Below are 13,338 nucleotides of genomic sequence, written 5' to 3'. Positions count from 1 at the left end.
CCTTTTGGTAAGCCTCATATGCTTCCCTAGTGGCCACGGTGGACCTAGTGGAGGGTTCGGGTGGAGAGGCCTCGGTAAGGTAACGAAGCTTGTCGTCACCTTCGGCGGCTAATTTGAGTTGGGCATCCCATTCGGAGAAATTTGACCCATTCTTTTCAAGTTTACATCGATCCATAAAGGATCGGAGCCATGACGAACTAGCGAGAGGTGTAGCATTAGGAGTTGGTGTTGGTGTTGCCATTTGTTATGGAAAAAGAAGTGGTCTACAAAACAAAATATAAGGAGTAAAACAATTGTCGTTTTAATAATACTCGTAAAAAGTATGATTTAAACAAGTTTTATGCATTTTTCTAGTGACCTCTACCCAACTAGATAAATGATTCCAAGACCCAAATTCATATCGACTTAGGCACGGTGGGGCCGATACATCCTTTATCAATATAACTCGGTGGATTAACGTTTAATCGATTCTACTTTTAGAACTCTTGGTCGATAATATTACATTAAAAATTATCTTTAGCCCAAAACACATTCGACAAGGGCACGGTGGGGCCGATACATCCCTTATCAAAAACTTTTGTTGAGTTCAATCCAAATTTCGAATAAATGTGTCCATGATCCAAACCCACATTAACTTGGGCACGGTGTGGCCGATACATCCCTTATCAACATGAATTCGGTGGATTAACATTCATCACCCACTTCCCCTACGTAACAAGGTTTGTACCGGTGGGCCGAGCGCACTCCCTCGCGAAATAGGTTTTCATGGTTTCTACTATTTGGTAAGGCTATGTCTCAATTAATTGTTTTAGCGAGAGGTCATGTCAATTTATTATCTATCACGTTTTAAGTGAACTAAAGCGGTGAACTACGATAATTCGAATTGACACGGTCGATAAACTCGATAAAATAACAATGCATGTTTAGTTATGGCGATTTAGCGATGCATGTGACATAAAATAAAATGCAAGCATAAAGATAAATAAATCCTAGTATGGCCTTTCCTAAAATAGAAAAACTATTTAACTATTACATATTCGGAAACCAACTCCATTGGTCCCTTGAACTTCGGTTGTGGCACGCATCTCGAGGTAACACCGTCTTTATGTATCGCCATTCTTGAAGAAATCCGTCTTTTGGAACTCCGGAATGAATAAAATTACATAATAAATTACATAATTTCCTATTATACATTTGTAACTAAAATAAAATAAATCTATTAAATTACAAAACGGTGATACGAGATCACAATAAAATTACAACCGAATCAATATTCCCATACATTTCGGGAAATACCAATTAAAATCTAAGGCCATACTAAGTAAAATTACATAATTCAAAATTACATAAACTAAAATTATGACAATCATAAAGAAAAATGCAGCATTATAATATGTATGATCATGCTCAATTTTATGCTAAATCGCCTTTAATTAGCCAATATCGTATATTACTTCGGTTTTTTACTGATTTGCGTGATTTCAACATTTTATAATCACAAAAATACATAAACTCATATTTATGCATAAGTTAATTACCCTAACCTCTTAGGACTCAAAATTTAGTCTTCACTAATAATTTGACCATAATTAACCCATATTTTATAAAATTGTTCATAAATGGACCAAAAATTACAAAAATAAGGCATAAACTTCAAATAAATCACAAAATTTCAAATAAATTTGAAATTTGAAATTTAAATCCATGAACATTCTGGAAAAATACCATGACACTCATAATGTTCAAAATCTTAGGTTAAAAATTTCAAAATTTTCCCCGAAAAACAATGTTGCGGTTTATCGATTTTTAATAAAATAATCATAAAAACATAGAAAAATTATTTTCACTAACTTTTCAATTTTAGATCAGAAAAAGATAATAAAATGCAACATTAGACGTTTTTCCTAAGTCATAGATTATGTTTTATTAATTTTTCATTAATAATGTCACTATTTATGCTATTTTTCTTCAAAAATCCATAAATTATGCAAAATGACTTCTTTATAGCCAATTATTTTACACACATCTTGTAAAATTGCATGTGACAACGTATTAATTTTCTATGACCAGATTCGAAATTTAACTCATATTAACCTATTTTTCACCTAAATCCGAATTTAATAATGAAAAATTCATTTTTCGAGCATAACAAGTCCAAAAATTATGAAAATTTACAGGTTATCTCAAAATAATATATGTGACAACATATCCAAAAATCAATGGAAAATTCGAAGTATAGCTAATTTTAGACCAAAAATGACATTTTTACTCATAAAATCATATTTAAATGCCATTATTGTAAAATATGAACAATAAAAATCCAAAAAATTAACCAAAATATCCTAAAACATTTTAGGACCAGAAATATTAACATGCATGGATGAATTTCGTGATATATCATAATGACACAAATTTTACAAGTTTTATATGTTATTCTTATAACTCGGAAAAACTTTTAACCGATTTGCATGCAAACAACCGTGGCTCTTGATACCGATTGAAGGAAATGTAGATCTATATACATACTAACATACTCATATATGTTGAAATTAATTTGTCATAAAATTAAATACGGATTTTATGCATGCAAACAATATGAAAAATAGAGGAGAAATCATGTCCTTACATTGATGATTTCGGTTTAATGGGCACAAGAGAGATCACCTTTCTCTCTTGTTCTTGAGCTTTCCCTTATGGAAGAACAAAGATCCAAGTATAGGATCTCTCCCTAAGCTTAATACCCAAGGCTTTCTCTTAATTCAAATTAATATTATAAATACTAGTATAATATTAAACTAGTAGAAAATTGAACCAAAATATTTATAAAACACTTAATTATTTCGGTTTTGATGAGAGAAGAAGAGGAGGATTCTTGTTCTCTCTAGAATTGTATTTTTGGATGATGGAATGAATAATGAATACACTAAAACATTTTAGTGTTATTAGGTAAAATTATAGAAAAAACAATGATGGTTTTGCCTTCTCAAAACCGGGTGGAAGGGGCCTTTTGGGTGAGCCAATGCATGCAAGTGTTGTTCTTTATAATACACAATAGGCTTGCATGGCTAGGAAATAAGGTAATCATTGTGTTTACCATTATCTTAATCAAACACAATATTAGCCCATTTCATCCCCTAATTTCGGCATACATGGATAACAAGTGATCCATTTTATTTTTGTCAATTGTAAACATGTCACATGTCATATGTGACATAAATTTGTTATGTAATTTTTAACATATTAAAAATCAACGTATTATCAAAAATACGTCACATACAAAAATCGACTCAGTAATATCATAATTACTTGTGTCAAATTTACCATTTATAAATCACAACAGATTGTATTTATAATAATTCATTCAATTTCGATTGTTTCTTTAAACATTAATTTCATCCGAGTAATGATACAATTCAATTACTCAGACCGTATCTCATTTAATCACATTTCAATTTGATACGTAAATTTTACTTCCAAAAATCGTCTGTCAATTTTCAACTAATTTAATTAACTCGTAACATTATACGATTAATTAAATAATCAATTAAGAGTGTTGCCTTATAGGTATGACCTAGGGGGTCAACTGATCACCACCGTCGCACGACAGTAATGTCAAACTCTAGTCACCAATCATTACCGATATATGTTGACCGGTTTGAAAGAATAAAATTACTTCCCAATTGTATTCTTTATAATGAGATTTAAACACGTGATCATTATGATCAACAGTCGTGATCGCATTATTGTCGGAGGACACATATTCCAACAGGCACTCCCTTCAGTGCTAAGTACCCCTTATAGACCTTAACATGGTGGACTGGATCTTCTGTACCCTTAAACTTTGGGATATCAGTGAGTACCATGTTCGTGGGCAACTTATCCTGAACTGGGGCATATGCCCTAGCATTTTCGTAAGGAAACGACACCAACTTGACTCAAACAAAGACTCGACTTATGACTGACTAACCAAAAGGTTCGACTGACGATTGGATTTAGACCTCGATTCATTTTGGACTCGACAAAACGACACGACCCAAACCATCATAACTCGATTCTAAACTGGACTCGGTGTGACTAAACCCGTGATTGGACTAACATAGCCCATAGGTTTAAGTGAAATGCCCTAAATGGCCTAGCTTGGACGTTTCAGTGGACTATCCTACACCAATTGGTCGACCCACATGACTCGAAGCCCAAGAGGTGAGCTTGGGTGACCCAACAAGGTCGTGTTCTAGATCTCGGGGCAAAACACGCCTAGCCTAACACGGCCAGGACCCGGACACGACTCGACGAATTTCATGCTTGGTTAAGGTTCGAGAAATATTTCAGATTGAATTTGAAAAAAAACGAGAGATCGATTTGAAAATGAGATTTAAAATGGGCAGCATGCCGGCAATAAAAGCTCATTTTGGGCCGAAAAATCTAGTCCTACTTGGGCAGCATTCCGCGTTTTTAAAACCATGCTATTTTGAAAGTAAGTTGTTCAAAAGTTCGGTTTTGAAATCGATATGGAAAATTTGAAAAGACTCGGGAAATTCATTTCGCACATTGTCATTCTCATGTTATAAGGATGTATGCTCCTAGACATCTCTATGTCTCGGCAAGTCTTCTATAGGAAGGTCTATGCCCTCCATCCTTTTTGGGTCTTATAGAGCAAGGGCCTTTAGGTAGAGTACCTAGAAGAGCATCCCCACCATCAAGAACCACGACGAGGCGGAGCGGAACCAAGCAATGTGCAAGTTCCTGGCATAGTGGGACGTCGCCCCCACGCGTCACAAAGAAGCGCTGGGACGGCCCGGGAAAGTCCTTAAGGGTTTATGCATGAATCGTAGCACTACGAGTAATGTTTTACTTTCCAATACTTTCTTTTCAAGTTTCACCTCGGAGGAAAAGACCCTAGAAACAAAGTGTAACTAGTCCTCTTTTCCCCAAATGAGTCGCCAAATCGTGGACAACGCCATGGAAGCTGCGTCCGCAGGATCCACACTAGGCATTATCGACTCGAGGTTCTTTCGAATCGAATTAAGACAAATTAGAGTCGCCACCAAGTTTTATGGGAACTTGGAACCGTTCAAGTCAACTTTACACCTTTCATCGAAAAGCATAAAGCCAATCGACTACGAGTGATTAAAGATAAAGACTTGTACCCTATATCACTCGATTTGAATGACTCTCGTAATCTAATGGTATTTAGACGGATCCACAAACCATAGATCTTGAGTAAGGGATGAGGGTACGTGTTAGGAAGCCCATAAGGACACCTAACCCCGCCCGTCGATAACGGCCTCTACTAAGTCAAGTATCGGATTTCAAACAAGGTCGTAGCTACTGCGATATATGATATGCAAACATCGTTTTAAAACCCTAACATGTGAGGTTTCTATGTCGATTTAGATGCAACTAAACTAACTTTGTCAAAGTTGTAATTTAGCATGTGGGTTGATTGATCTAACAACACATAAAACAGAGCAAACAAGGCTTAAGGGGAATGGGGGAGCCGTTGGGATCTACCTTATTACAACCCAGGCATTTCATGCCGACACAACGAGAAATTAGAGACACAACTCGATCTAAATACAATTGCTATATACGACACCATACATGACACATGGCCATTCGGCCTAGGAAAACGTGCACAAAGGGGTGGCCCACGGTTTACATAACTCACGGCCTTGGGTCACTCCTCGTAATGCGTGGTTTCGCTTAATCTTATCGAATTAGACATTAGGCCACACACCAAAGCATGCATTAGCATAAATCGGGCCATGTCGCTTTAAACAACATGCGATTTACTACGCTCCTACATGAATTGGAGCACAACTATCTAACCAAATAAGACTAAGGTTTTTGAAGAAGTTTTGACTCGATAAAAGTAAAACAAACTTGAAAATTACAACTCGATGAACAAACTATACATTACAAGCTACAAAACAACAAAGAACAGATGACATTAAAAAAACGGAGCAAGAACGGCAAAAGGCACGGCCACCCTCACGGCCAAGTCACGTCCACCCTAGTTCCTAGGTTAGGTTCATTAGTTAGATCAAATGATTGCGAAACGACTTAGGAAACGAGTTAGAAAACAAGTTAGAAACGACGTTGATCGATTGAGAAGATGACACGCGAATGTGTATTCTACACGGCCTAAAGGGTCCAACTAGGTCACAATATTACAAGATTAACGCTTACTCAACGAGTGTTAATAGGAAGGTGCTAATCACGCACTCCTATGCTAGAGAGAAATCGAGTGAAAAGAGAGATGCATTCAATTAAGTTATAGAATTGTTGATCAATTTTAATGCTTGTGTCGAAGCACCCTAACATGTCTAATTAGGTTATTTAATCGATCTAAAGCCGTCTAATTAAGTCAAATGTTAACAATCAGAGGTCGAACTAACATGCGAAGGGTCCTAGGGTAGGTCGAACTGAACGAAACAGGCAAGGGGTCAAAAGCGAGGAACGAAGTTAGGATTCGTTTTATTAATGCCCTACCTTGAACACGAGGATATGTAAATGAGACGGGGGATACGACCGACCGATGTGGCGGATTTATTTCCCATCTCAAGTCAACGCGGGTGTTCATGGTGGTACTTTAACTCATACTCGGACTAAACTAGTTTCATAGTTAACGATGTCAAACAATAAACAAAACGATAAACAATGTAAAACGAACAATGGAAAAACAAACATAAAAAGAACGAAATAAAAGAGAGAAGAGGAGGATTTGATGCACACTCAACCTAAATGTATCTTTGACACCGTCTTGGGTCGTAATCGATCGTAGATTTTATCTCGAGAGGCCGTCGTTGACGAAGGAACAAAGCAACAACACGTTTTTTCGCAAATCTGGACAGCAACATTTAAACTGCAATTTCTCACTCGTTTCAAGGTGAAAATTAGATTTAAAAGATGTTTTGAAAACTAGAAAGAGAGTAGAACAAAGATCTTAAAACAAACCATGCTCGTTCTGAGTTATTGGGCACGACAAACGACCACAAAAAGAATCGACAGACAGAGGAAAAGTCGCAAAAAACAGAGTGTATGACACTGTTTTTCGAGGGGATTCGTGTACTCTCAAGGTCAATTTGGCTCGTGAATCTTTGTCTAAGATGTAGATGGATGTTATGTGGTTAATTAGGAACAAGAAACTCGAATTTTAATGGAGATTTGAAGGGGAAACGAATTGTATTTCGAGAGAGACACAAACTGTTTCAATTTGGATGTCTCGATTTTGCCGAGGGTTTTGAGAGGCAATTAGGGTTTGTTTCTGGAGTTCAATGCTTGTGAGTGACGGTAGTATGTATGGAGAACTTAGAGGATTGAAAGTATGGCAGAGGGGAGGTATTTATAGGGAGTTACAGTAGGGTAAAAGGGAGCAACAAGCAGTCGGGCTCGGTTTGCATAGCTGCTGTCCATCAGCTATTTCGTGGGGTTTTTAGGGTTTGTATAGGGGGTTTGCTTGGTGGTTAAGCTAAGTTAATATGGGTAGGATACTAGGGTATGGTTTAGGGTTAATGGGAACGGGTTTAAGTGGTGTTTGGAGCGGGTTTGACGCTCGGGTTTGAGCACGCAAAACAGAGGGAGGGGGGGCTGCTTGTGTTATTTGCGGGCTGTTTATGGAGTATTTTGGACGGGAATTGGATGGGTTTCGTGGTGGGTTTAGTGATGGGTTGTTGTGGGTAATGAGGAGCAGGAATTGGGTTGGTTGTGGCGGGTTTGGGTCAAGCTTTGAAACACACAAAACGGGTTGGAAGAGGGGAAGGGCTAACGCGGGTAAGGGGAAAGAGTTGGGCTGTTTTGTGTATGTTTGGGACGAGATTTGGAACGTGGGTATGGGGGTTCGAACTGGGGTTGTACAAGTGAAAGCCTAGGTCGGTTAGTGAACTCGAGATTCGTGCCAAATCGTAAAGAAAACAGGCTCAAAAACCGAGCTACGATGGAGCTCCAAAACTTGTGATCAAAACGAATTTTCAACTTTCAAAATCGATCTTTCAAATCAATTAACACGTTAAAATAAATGATTTTTCAAATCAAAAATATATTTTATTTTCAATAAAATAAATTTAAGAAAATAAATTCAAATTAAAACAATAAAATGAATTCACTTTTTTTAAAAAACATTTAATTTAAATATCATTTAAATTAATAAAATACTTAAATCGACAACGCTCATTCTACATCGTAAAACGAGCCCAAATAATGACAATGACAACTAAAGAATACATGTGTCCTATCATCATCGGGTGTTTGTCGGGTTCTCTATAAATTCCAATATCGACGGATACGGGTATCTACAGAAAGCAACCCACTAGCAAGAAGGAGGAAAGATACAGGCCATATGGTAAGGGAATCAACAGAATCGACAACAGAGATGAGAATCAGCAACTCCCCACACTGGCAGAGTATGGATTCACAACTGGCATCAGAGGAATCGTGAAAGCACTAAGAGAAATGGGAGGCGGGGTAAGGTGGCCCAGGCCACCAGTAGAAGGACAATCATGGCGAAAAGACAGTAAGAAAAAAATGTGAGTTCCATCGTGACATCGGGCATAACAAGGATTGCTACACGCTCCGCAGGGAGATTAGGAGCATATACAAGCGGGGGAACTGAGCCACCTATTACCACGTGCGGGCAAGTAGCGGGATAAGGTGGGCTCCGCAAAGCCTGCAGCACCACCTTCATGCACCAAGATAATAAACGTGATAATAGGCGGCTCAGACTTAAGCGGATTGACATATTCAGCAGCCAAAAGACGTGCTACTAAGAGAGATAGACCAGAAAATTCCTGCAGAATTTCTCACAGTGACCTGCCTGTTGTTGCTTTCGATGAAGAGGATGTACATAATGGACAGGAACATCATGATGCGCTAATCATAACACTGTCCAATTGCACAGTTAGAAAGGTTCTGGTAGATACTGGTAGCTCGGTCAATCTAATCATGCTGAAAACCATAGAAAATATGGGATACAGCGAGAAGGACTTGCAGAAGAAAACCATCCCTCTGGTGGGGTTCAGTGGAGAGACAGCTAACTCGTTTGGAGAAATCGTGATACCAACCTATACAGGAGGAGTCAATAAACAGGTAAGATACTTGGTCATAGATGGACAATCTACCTACGATGTTATTCTTGGAAGACCATGGTTGCATCTGATGAAAGCAGTCCCCTCAACATATCATCAATGTGTAAAGTTCCCCACACCATGGGGAGTAGAGACAATACGAGGAGACTAGGATGAAGCTAGAGGCTGCTACAAGAAGGCGTTAAAGTGCACCGCCAGTCCCCTACCATAGCAATTACAGAAGCAGCATGTCCAGGACGAATACATTGAACCCCTAGCCGAGGAGTTGGACCAGATCAACCTGGACGAGCTTCACCTAGAGAGAACCGTGCTAATAGAGGCAGGATGCATATGAGACCTCAGACTACACCTAACCAAGTTCCTGCAAGCCAACATGGATTGTTTCGCGTGGTCCCATGATGACATGATAGGAATAGACCCATCCATCATAACACACAAACTTAGTGTAGATTCAAGATGCAAGCCCATCCAGCAGAGAAGAAGAAAGTTCGCAGCTGAAAGGAATAAAGTGATCAACCATGAGGTAGACAGCCTGCTAGCGGCAAACAAGATAAGAGAGGTAAAGTATCCAGAATGGCTATCAAACGTGGTAGAGGTGCCCTAAAAGAATGGAAAATGGAGAGTATGCGTGGACTTCACCGATCTCAACAAGGCATATCCAAAAGATCCCTTCCCACTACCACACATTGACGCAATGGTGGATGCGACAGCTGGAAATGAAATGTTAACATACTTAGATGCCTGGAGCGATTACAATTAAATCAAAATGGATCCAGCTGATCAGGAGAAGACAACATTCATGTCTGAAAGAGGAATATACTACTACAACGCCATGCCCTTCGGCCTGAAAAATGCAGGGTCCACATATCAGAGGCTGGTCAACCGGATGTTTAAAGAGCAAATAGGAAGAACCATGGAGGTATATATCGACGATATGGCGGTGAAGTCATAAAAAGATAAGGATCACATGCAACATATGGCAGAAACATTCAGCACCCTCAGAGAATACAAAATGAAGTTGAACCCATCCAAATGCACCTTTGGAGTTTCATCCAGTAAATTCTTGGGCTACGTCGTGACTCAAAGGGGAATAGAGGCCAGCACCTAGCAGATTAAGGCCGTGTTGCAGCTAGAGTCACCAGAAATACCGAAAGATGTGTAAAGTCTAGCAGGAAAGGTGGCAGCTTGGAGCAGATTCATCTCGAGATCTTCAAACAAGTGCAGGCTATTATACGACATATTGAGAAAGAGCCAGAAATTCGAATGGACTGCAGACCATGAGCAGGCGTTCAGGGAGCTGAAGCACTACCTCAGCACCCTGCCGCAACTATCAAAGCCAGAGCAGGGGGAACCACTGTTTCTCTACCTAGCTGTCACAGAGGTAGCAGTAAGCGCAGTTCTAGTCAGAGAGCAGGACAGGGAGCAAAAGCCGATCTACTATGTAAGCAAGTCTCTGCTACCGATGCACGGACCGGTACACATCTCTTGAAAAATTAGTAGTAGACTGTAATTACATCTTACAAATCGCGCCCCTACTTTGAATCCCACGCCATACATGTTGTGACCAATTATCCACTAAAAGTCATGTGATGAGAAAGCCCGAATCTGTCAGCGTAATGTCAAAATGCTCGTACACCCATCGGATACGACATCAGGTATGATCCAAGAATAGCGATAAAGTCGCAGGCACTGGCAGATTTTATGTCAGATTCCAGTCCAGCTATCTAGAATCTGGCAGCCGAGGAGATCCTAACCCTCGAAGGGAACAAGGAAGTAGAAATACGGTAGATGAATAATGATGGAGCCTCCAACCAAAGGGGTGCAGGTGTAGGACTAATCATGCGATCTCCGCAGGGAGATCTGATAGCACAAGCAGTACGAAGTGAATTTAAGGCAACTAACAATAAAACGGAGTATGAAGCCCTAATACTAGGAATACAGCTAGCTCTGGAGTTAGGAGTCAGGAACCTGCAGATATTCAATGACTCCTTACTAATAGTTAACCACGTGAATGAAGAATATATAGCCAGGGACTCAAAGATGATAGCCTACCTAAAAGTGCCAAATGAGGTAAAACAAAAATTCAGAAATTGCAAGCTCAAGCAGATCCTTAGAGACCAGAATATGGAGGCAGATGCCCTAGCAACTCTGAGGCAACCTTCAAACCGACCGAGTTGGCTAACATCCCCATCGCACACATGCTGGAATAATCTATCCAAAAATTAGAAGAAGCAGACAAAGGAGAACCGGAAGATCAGTAAGATGGGCGGCGGTTACGCAACTACTGAGATGGCGGACAATTATCCGGCATTAACGATCGTCGGTGACCAGACAGAATAATCGGGACTAGCGGATTGGTTGAGACACGACAAGCTGCCAAATGAAAAGAAGGAGGTAAGGGGCTTTAAAATGAGAGCCTCCAGATTCGTACTAATTGACAATGTGTACCTAGATTGGTTGAGACACGGCAAGCTGCCAAATGAAAAGAAGGAGGTAAGGGGCTTTAAAATGAAAGCCTCCAGATTCGTACTAATTGACAATGTGCTTTTTAGAAAATCGCTGGCAGGACCCTACTTACGATGCCTGGATAAACAAGAACCACATACTGTATTGCATGCCCTGCACAGTGGCGAATGTGGAAACTATGCAGGGGGCAGGAGTCTGTCAAAAAAAGCCCTCAGACAAGGCTACTTCTGGCCCACAATGAGGGTAGACTCGGCAGAATACGCTCAAAAATGCGACGCCTGCCAGCGCTCAGCGCCAATGATCCATCAGCCAGCACAGCCCCTACATCCCATCACTTCTCCTTGGCAATTCATAACATGGGGAATGGACATCGTGGGCCCTCTGCCTAGAGCTACAGAAAACAGAATATGGATGCTAGCAATGACAGACTATTTTTCCAAATGGATAGAAGCAGGAGCATTCCCAGAGGTAAAAAACAAACAGGTCATTTCTTTAATCAAATGTAATATCATCTGCAGGTTTGGTATCCCGTCAGATAATATATGTGACAATGGATCACAATTCATCTCAAATGACGTGGAGGGATACTGTGCCAGGTGGAACATCTCTCTCAAAAAGTCAGCACCCAGGATTCCAAAGTCCAACGGGCAAGCTAAATCCAGCAATAAGATCATCATGGATAACCTAAGAAGGAGATTACAGGAGTTAGGTGGAAAGTGGGCAGATGAGTTGCCACTAGTGCTATGGTTAGACAGGACGACACCACAGACGGCGACAGGTGAGACACCCTTCAGCCTGGTGTTTGGCGCGGAAGCAGTAATTCAATCAGAGGTTCTAGTTCCAACTCACAGGTATGGATGTATGACAAGGGAATTGAACAATGCAGAGTTGGTAAGAAGCCTGGACATGATAGACGAGCTACGAGCAAGCGGAAAGATACGTCTGGCTGCCTACAAACAGTCAGTCACCAGAAGTTACAACAAGAACGTAAAAATCAGGCTCCTAGAGGTACGTGACCTGGTTCTCCGTGAATTATTCCAAAACACCAAGAATCATAAGGCAGGCAAATTTGCCTCCAAGTGGGAAGGACCATACCAGGAAGAAGGCATTGTTGGCCATGGGGCGTACAAATTAATGACCATGGACGGTCAAATCATACACAAACCATGGAAAATACTTCACCTGAAGAGGTATCACTTTTGACAACACGTAGAGTTTAGTGTACAAAGTAGTGTATCCAAAAAGCAAAAAAAACAAAAAAAAAACGGTAGTAGGCATACTACCAATTTTGTTCCATTTTCTTTTCTTTTATTTACACTTTAAAATTACTATTGGAGTTGTGTGGTCTGTAAGCTTCCTGGGACCACAATTGCTCTGGCACCCAATGTGTTGGGACTGGTGTCCTTTACAGTTATTGCAAGGACTTATAAATCTCTAAAAGGATCAAAGGGTATACTTTTGTATCATAATCAGTTGGTCCACGTTTATCAATAACGGTTGGCTTGCTAGATAAGTTTGACGTTATTGTCATACAGATGGCGGTGATCAACTGGTCCCTAAAAGTCACACCTATAGGATACGTTTGAGAGATGTGACGGTATGAAAATACGATCATGTAGATGCAAATTTGACTAACCGGTTAGTCTGAGTTATTTGACTAATAATTAGTCAAAATGTGATGTTGAGAGATTTTATTTAATACGGATTAAATAATAATGGCTAAGGCGGATTAAACAGTTAATTCGTTAATTAAATATAAAGCGATTTATATTTGATTAATGTATATTGA

Source organism: Silene latifolia, chromosome Y (assembly GCF_048544455.1).
Source record: "Silene latifolia isolate original U9 population chromosome Y, ASM4854445v1, whole genome shotgun sequence".
NCBI lineage: Eukaryota > Viridiplantae > Streptophyta > Magnoliopsida > Caryophyllales > Caryophyllaceae > Silene > Silene latifolia.
Note: the sequence above shows the minus strand (reverse complement) of the source record.